The sequence below is a fragment of the Mandrillus leucophaeus genome, unplaced genomic scaffold, assembly GCF_000951045.1.
Source record: "Mandrillus leucophaeus isolate KB7577 unplaced genomic scaffold, Mleu.le_1.0 Scaffold389, whole genome shotgun sequence".
NCBI lineage: Eukaryota > Metazoa > Chordata > Mammalia > Primates > Cercopithecidae > Mandrillus > Mandrillus leucophaeus.
The window spans coordinates 1,805,871-1,814,093 of record NW_012104131.1 but is presented as its reverse complement, the minus strand read 5'-3'; the positions used below and the strand labels follow the sequence as shown (position 1 = coordinate 1,814,093).

At 35.0% G+C, this 8,223-nt stretch overlaps 1 protein-coding gene across 1 annotated transcript in view; it reads left to right on the top strand.

Annotated features, from left to right (window-relative positions):
- CSRNP3 (cysteine-serine-rich nuclear protein 3) overlaps positions 1-8,223 on the top strand; it is a 229,290-nt gene that overhangs the window by 37,233 nt on the left and 183,834 nt on the right. Inside the window, exon 3 of the mRNA XM_011990990.1 lies at positions 5,262-5,350. The gene's annotated coding sequence lies outside the window, so the exon portion shown is untranslated. The remainder of the gene's footprint in view (positions 1-5,261; positions 5,351-8,223) is intronic.

Genomic DNA, 8,223 nt, shown 5'->3' with positions numbered 1-8,223 from the left:
TTTTTTGTCATGTAATAATGTTTCTTATATTTCAACATATGTGAAAACAGTGGAAATTCATTTTTGTTGTTTGGTAGACGAATCAATTATGGACTGCATATATTTTTGTTAGCTGTACTTCAACATGTAGGTGAAGGTATAAAATTGGAGTGGTATTGATATTTTAAAAAAAATTGTAAATATAATTAACATGACAGTCAGTGAAGTTTCTTCTCTTAAAAAGATAGGGTCAGCTGCACGTGGTGGCTCATGCCCGTAATCCCAGCACTTTGGGAGGCCAAGGTGGGTGGATCACGAGGTCAGGAGATCGAGACCATCCTGGCTGACACGGTGAAACACCATGTCTACTAAAAATACAAAAAAATTAGCTGGGTGTGGTGGCACGCACCTGTAGTCCCAGCTACTTGAGAGGCTGAGGTAGAATTGCTTGAACCCGGGAGGCAGAGGTTGCAATGAGCTGAGATCGCACCACTGCACTCCAGCCTGGGTGATAGAGCAAGACTCTGTCTCAAAAAGAAAAAAGAAAAATAGGGTCAACTCTACATAGAAGATTGTTCTCTCCTGCTAGATTTCTTTGCCCCAGGCCCTTTGCTCTGTCAGGAAGCTGCCCTTCAGAGTAAATGACACTTGTGCTGGTTACAGGCATATTAATTATGCAATGCTGTATTCTGAGATGCAATTGCAGATGCAATTAAACTATTTCACTGAACTTAGAAGTTTTATTATCACTTGAGAACATCAGACAATTACTCTACTTGTGTTCATAGACCATCATTCCCTTTTGACGTTTTTAGGCTGTGATGTGTGCCAAGCTTCCAGACATGCAGAAGTCATCAACTTAGACGTCTCAAATTCTGTGATTCTGACAGGAACAGATATATTCTCAAAACCCCAGCATTGGCAAAAGAGACTTTTTTAAAGGCAGGAACAAGATGACAGCCTTTCAAACAAGTTCTATTTCTTTATAGCTTATCATTGAATCACCTATTAAAAATATTACAAGTGATTTTATAGTTTAGTCAGTGCTATCATTGGGACGTGACCTTCAGTGATCTCGGTGCAGACTGGCTTGGCTCCTGATTGAAACATGCCAACAACAGCTATGTGCCTCACTGACCTACTAAAGGTACCCTTTTAGATAAAAAGTTGAAAACATGGAAGAGTGCCTTGACCATTGCCAAACAAGATGGCAGCTGGGATTTGCAGGACAATTTGCAGTGATTTCCATGGGCAACCAGGAAGCTAAAGAGGCTGGAACAAGGAGGTGTCTTTACTTTCCCCACCAGCATTGCAATATTGAAGGAATTTCCACAAGTTAAAAAACTGGTTCTAGGTGACTTTCTCAATTAAGCCCCAAATATTAGAAAAGAGCAGATGTGATTTATAAGTGTTAGATGCACATTTCTAAATGATGATATGGGTTTATGTCTGTCTTATTTTTCATAAAACTTACAATCAGATATCTGACCCTGGGCTTCTTTAAATGAGCATAACAAAGTTGTTTGAAGACAAATGATGTTATATTTATGTAAGTATACATTTATCAGTCTTCTACAAGTTTTAAACTCCTCAAACACTTTTCATAGTACCAGGAATGATTATATTTATCCTTGAATCAGCCATAGAGGACATTTGTCTCTGCTAAGCCCAACCATAGGGTGAGGATCCCACTCATAGGTGGTATGAAAAGGCAGTGTTGAGGCTATCCAATGTGCTTGTGATCACCTCATAAAGATAGGATTCCAGGAAAAATGGCATTTCCCGTTGATCTTTTGTGATGTGCCCAGGGATCCTGCAAGGGAAGAGTAGCTGCCCCTTAATCTTCCTGAGGTACATTACATCACTGGATGATTCCTCTACAAAGTTGCCTCAGGGTGAGCACTGTCGATCTTAGCACAACTTTTAAAATTCTGTCTGTCACATGTGTGCACACATACTTTTGTTTTAACACAGTCTTACACAGCTGGTGTCCCCAAGTCACATCCACCCAGCACAGGGGCTAAACTGGAATGGTCGCCTGCATCGACTACTGTGCATTGTACACAGAACAGGCATTGAGCACCAGATCCCCAATACTTGGACCTTTGCATTGAATATGTCATTCTTCCCAACTCCTCCTCCTCCTCCTCCTCCTCCTCCTCCTTCAACATTTTTTTTTAGAGGCTGGTCTTGGATTTCTGGGCTCAAGTGATCCTCCCATCTCAGCCTTCAGGGTAGCTGGGGTTACAAGGCTTGCATCCCCACACACAGTCTTCCTTTTTGGTAGACTTCCCTGTAGTGGCTTCACTGGCCTCAGTTAGGGTCAGTTTTATGCATAAGATTTATTTTTATATCCTTTACTTTCAAACAGGTTAGCGTTTGAATCCCTTTCTTCTATAGGCCAGGGTACCTTTGCCTCTGTCTAAATTATAGGTTAATTACAGATATGTGGCTGGGCATTGTGGCTCACGCCTGTAATCCCAGCACTTTGGGAGGTCGAGACGGGCGGATCACGAGGTGGGAGTTTGAGACCAGTCTAGCCAACATGGTGAAACCCTGTCTCTACTAAAGATACACAAAAAAATTATTAGCCAGGCATGGTGGCGCATGCCTGTAATCCCAGCTACTAGAGGCTGAGGCAAGAGAATCGCTTGAACCGGGAGGCAGAGGTTGCAGTGAGCGAAGATCAGCCATTGCACTCTAGCCTGGGTGACAGGGCGAGACTCCGTCTCAAAAAAAAAAAAACAAAAAAAAGATATGTAAATTTAGATCACTAGATTTCTCAATATTTTTGCTTTCCTCAATAGAATATCTTAATGCCTAAAGAAAGACTTCTATTTATTTGGCTGTCAAATACAATTATGTTTTTGAATTTCAACTTTAATAATGGGTAGTCAAAAAACCATAATTTTCTTCTTAGATTTAGTTACAGATCACTAACATAGTCAGTTTTCTTATTTGTAAAATAGGGAGCTTGAATGAAATAGCATCCTCATTTTCTTTTTATGGCAGCAGAAACTTTTATTTTATTTCTAGGATGAAATTTTAAATTGTATCTTAATAAGAAATTACATTTAATAGGGAAGTTATTTTCACTAACAAGAAAAGTTGACTTTAAATTATGAATGCTATTTATAGACATATTCAACTCAACATCTAATTTAATTATTTTGTTTTAGTTGCAAATATCTTTTCTTTTCTTTTTTTTTTCTTAAGACTTCTTCTTTTTTTTTTATTTTTTATTGAGACAGGGTCTTGCTCTGTCACCCAGGCTGGAGTTCAGTGGCATGATCTTGGCTCACTGCAACCTCCGCATCCTGGATTCAAGAAATTCTTGTGCTTCAACTGCCCAGGTAGCTGGAATTACAGGCGTGTGCCACCATGCCCCGTTAATTTTTATATTTTTAGTAGACAAAGTTTTACCATGTTGGCCAGGCTGAAACCCCTGAGCTGAAATGATCTGCCCACCTTGCCCTCCTAAAGTGCTGGGGTTACAGGCATGAGCCACTGTGCCTAGCCACAAATATTTTCTAACTTTTTAAAGTCTATATTCAGTGGACACAAAGAGAGGTCTGTTTGTGTGCTTGCTTGCTGCTTGCTTGTTGGTTTTTAATTTCTTCGATTGTAATCTCAGGATATGCATCTTTAACAGAGAAAACAGGGAAAGCTCCATTCTTAAATGTTCCTCAAAATAAGTGCAAAGGATGATCCAAGTTATATCTTCAGTGGTCTTCAGTATGCCATCATTTGAATGTGTAATGTTCTCAATAGAATTTTAAGATATTTAAAATTATACCTAAAATTGTACAGCAAGGTGACTATAGTTAATGATGCCATATTGTATTTTTGAAAAATGTAAACAGAGAGGTTGCTGTATACTCTCACCACAAAAATGATAACTATATGAGGTAGTATAATTTATTAATTAGCTAGAATTAGCTATTCCATAATGCATTATACTTCAAAACATGTTGTAAATGATCAAAACATACAATGTTATCTGTCAATTTTTTAAAAATCTAAAAATCATTAAAAATAACAGAATTGAATTTTGGTTACATTTTTCTGAGGTTTCTTAAGTTTATCTACCAAATCTGGGGTTACTCAGAACCAAACTGACTCAATAACCTCTACTAGCACTGTAATTCCAATCACAATTTGATATTTCTGTGCTATTGTTGTATCACAGATAATCCAGTTTATTCCAGATCCTTATTTCAGCATATCTATGTAGATATTGATGAAGTTTAAAGGAAAAAAGCGAATCCTGGAGACACAATTTGCCTGAGACAAATTTTTTTCTTAAAGATTGTGGTATTTTGTTTGTTCAAATTACAGCAGCATAAGTTGCTTGTGTAGGGTATTTGTTCATTCAAGTAACGTATTTGTAGAATTTCTACACTAGCTATTGTCATTGGCTGTGATCAATGATAGCTCTGTTCTGCCTACTATGGAAATACAATAAATGAACAAGCTTCTCTACCTCATTTTTAAAGAAAATTTTTACATTTTTATATGGACTTGGTAATATTACCTTAACATACAAGAGTAGAAAATTCATTAGTGATTTAGAAAAAGTGATTATATACATTCAGTCTGGGTAAATAAAAAGTATGTATCATTACTGCCCAGTTTCATCTCTCTAAATTGTTGCACTAATCACTTCTAATTATGGCACTGTAATTTTAAAGAACAACATTTTTGTTAATGTATGTCATTTTAGAGAATATTTTGTATATTTTCTTAAAGTCTAAGTTATCTTAAATCATGAATATATAAATATTTGAGTTAATTTTATAATGAAATAGTTTCCATTAAGCAAATCAAACAAATCAAGAACTGTAACAAATATTCATTGTGATTTTTATTGACTATCAAAAGCTACAACATTTTGGTTGATTTCCCTGGATTTTTGTGTGTTTTGAAGATATGAATCTCCTAAAGACTAGAAAGTTGCTTAAGTCTTGTGTAATGCTGCTTAATAGAATGGATATATCTTTAACTTATTGTCCCAATTAGTATTTGTTGATTGAAACCAGACAAACAAATGAGTTAAACCATGTGTGGATCGTTAGAAATTTACGACATTGTTCTAAGAAGAATATTCTTTGTTTGCTAAATTATATACTATATGATTATTCAGTTCTATATTTAAAACTACACATAGTTTAAGATTTCTATTGATTTTCTCCTATGTAATCATGATGTTGGCACCTTTAGTAAGTTTACTCTTTGAAAACATAACCTTGTGTAACATGCTGAAATGCATTTTCTTTTTTAAGGAAAAAATGAGGAAATATCAACAGACTGAAAATATGTTTTCAGAGGCATAGAATCTTCAGGAAAATACTGGAGTTCCTGAGATCTCAAGGTTAGCAGTTTATACATTATTATTCTCATGCTTTTACAGATTTGGGATATAATCTGTGCATCTGTTTCAAGTTTCTAATGTGCAATTGGATAATAAGGAAAAAACGATCTTACTTAAATCTGACTTAAAGTACATGTTTTAAACAAAGTCTCATTAAGATTTTAAAAAATCCATTTATATCAGACATACAGTATTTAGTTTCATTAGGCACAATAAAAAGTTGTCTTAATGGAGAACTACTGGTTATTACAATTTGCTTCTTTTTTTTTTTTTTTTTGAGACGGAGTCTCACTGTGTTGCCCAGGCTGGAGTGCAGTGGTGTGATCTCGACTCACTGCAAGCTCTGCCTCCTGGGTTCACATTATGCCATTCTCCTGCCTGAGCCTGCCAAGTAGCTGGGACTACAGGCGTCCACCAGTATGCCCAGCCAATTTTTTTTTGTAGTTTTAGTAGAGACAGGGTTTCACCATGCTAGCCAGGATGGTCTCGATCTCCTGACCTCGTGATCCGCCTGCCTCGGCCTCCCAAATATAATTTGCTTCTTTTTAAAGGGTAGCACTATTAGCATAAAAATATTTGACATTTCTATAAATTTTTCTTCCTGATTGTTAAATATAAACCTATTTAGTGAATTTTTCATTTCTTTTGTATCTTTGGCTGCAATATGCACACATATACACACAGTTTAGAAGGATAGCTAATCAGCAATCTTTCTGAAATTCCTTGAATTCCATTCCCTGACTTTCTTTAACTACAGCCAAATAAATCATGCTATCACTGGAAAATGTGGCTTCAATAAAATGACAATTAATGTGAAGGAACAGGAGGATCTTGGAAATATTTTCTAAGTTGTTTAGGATGATATAACTGGAAAAGAAGAAAAAGCCTACCCATTATTAAGCAGCTTATTATAATAACAAATTAATGTACAATATTCATTTAGAAGTTATAAAGGTAGGTTAAAGTGGTTTAGTCCAATTAGATACCTTGAAAAAGTAGATGATTTTTGATGTGCTTATATTGTGGGACCCAGTATCAAATATTCATAATTTTAAATTTAAAAAATGTGATCTTTTATTTTACTTGTCTTGGTCAGGCATGTCTTCAGTATCTCTATCTATTTCTCATTCTTCCAAGGGTTTATTCATTTATTTAGGACTTACCATATGCAAAGCAATGGGCTAAACACTTTGGTTCTTTCTAAATGAATAAGATATGGTCCCTGTTCTCAAAAATTTCCCAACCAATGTCTTACCCAGAAATTAGTTTTACTATTAACTTAAGCAGTATATAATTAAAAAGACAAGCCAGATTTTATAAGGGCATGTAATTAATTCTAAAGCTAAGTGGAAATTATTTGGAGATTATTTGTATTTTCACATTATAGCTTCTGTTAGCCTAGAATGCTGACAGCTTATACCAATGCAAATTTTGCTCCATTGCAACCCACACTCAATGGATTTTTTTTTTTTTTAAGTTGGTTTTTGAGTTCCACCCCAGTTAGGAATATGAAATTCTAGGAAAGAAAAGTCTCTTGACACAACTGCAAATTTAATGTTATGGAATATAGTTGTGTAATGACCTATGAAAAGAGCAAAGGTGGCCTTGCCTCCATTTTTTTTAAAATTCAAGTACATTGGATTTCTTTACTAAGCTCACCAGAGAATTAAATCATTTCCCCAATGACCTGGAAAGACTCGTAGGTTTGAAAGGGATTGAATTCTGTAAATCCGTAAGGGATCATTTGCAAATAGTAGCTAGGTGAGTACAGGGATTTGAAATGGGTGGGAGTGCAGACTCATCTTGAAATGAAGTTGCACAGCACTGTACTTCTCAATAAAACCTTTTTAAAAGGGTAGTGTCTTAAGAAGTTAATGCAAGTAAAGTAATTTAAAATAGTAAACTTCTTTTTTGAAAAACCAGTGAAGAGATCCATTGCCTCATTATGCCATTAGAGAAGGAGCCAAATTGATTTATGTAACAACCATCATCATTCAACAAATATTTGTCAAGTGCCTACTATGTGCATGGGGGTATACGGCGGATTGCTGGGGAGTGACAGCAGTGAATAAAATAAACTATTCTTGCCTGACTGGATATTACATTCTAGTGGATGGAAATAGGTGATAAAAAACAAAATTAATTATGCGTTATGTTTGATGGTTGTAAGTACCATGGAGAAAAAGGAAAAAAGAAAGGGAATATAGAGTATAAGCAGAGGTAGAATTTTTAAATACACCTCATGACTTTGCACTACTTCATTTACACAAAAGAGATAGATGCCACTTTTGTTCACATAGTACCAACTAAAAACAAGGATGATGAAATACAACACCTGATGGTAAGTTTTCTAAATCATTATTAAGATATATGTTGTAAATGCATGTAAAATAAGTTTCAATTTCATCAGAAAGAAAAAATATTATTTTTTAGAAATGATGCTACACTTACTACAAATATATGAAATGAGATAATATTAAAGAACATAGGTCTATCTATGTACATTTTTATTAGAAAATATATAGAGTTGGAAATTAAATCAATTTTGTGCAATCATTAACAAATGTGTGATCATTAACAAATGAACAAATGGGTGATTAGGTTTTTTTTATGGTAATCTGATTGGAATATTTTCATTCAATGTTTGGTTCTGAGAACAGGAGTCTGGAAATATTGAAGGCCCAAATACTCCTGCCTGTTTTCTTGGAAACCATCTATAGTTTAGAACTCATCATATAAAGTGGTGTTATCTTAAAAGTCATTCAGTCTTGACTTTACTGGTTGGAGTTGAGAGGTTTAGCTGATTTTGTATGCTGAAAAAGTAGTTATTTTGTTTTTATTAAGTTTAAGTCAATGTGAAGTAAATATCTGGC